This window comes from Notothenia coriiceps, unplaced genomic scaffold, assembly GCF_000735185.1.
Source record: "Notothenia coriiceps isolate Sejong01 unplaced genomic scaffold, NC01 NC01_scaffold00000339, whole genome shotgun sequence".
In the NCBI taxonomy this organism is placed as follows: domain Eukaryota; kingdom Metazoa; phylum Chordata; class Actinopteri; order Perciformes; family Nototheniidae; genus Notothenia; species Notothenia coriiceps.
Window position 1 is genome coordinate 7387506 of NW_011333040.1, and position 274 is coordinate 7387779.

The following is a 274-nucleotide window of genomic DNA, read 5'->3' on the forward strand; positions in this document are numbered from 1 at the left end:
TGGCCTAACCCAAAACATACGCGCTCTCGCTAAGCAGTCCTACGACGCTGGTTATCAAGTGGATCGCTCAAGCCAGCCGTGCCCTATCTAGTTAGGTGCGCGTTCACATGAAAGGGGTGGTATTTGGAGCATTCGACCAATCACAAACATGGAGAAGCCAGCGCCATATAGACTGAGAGTTACATCATCTCTGTTAGCTCCAATGGACCACTTTTTTACAGCAATGGCGGATCGTGGAGCCTCTCAATCGTTCCCCGGAAGTTAGCGCCAAGGC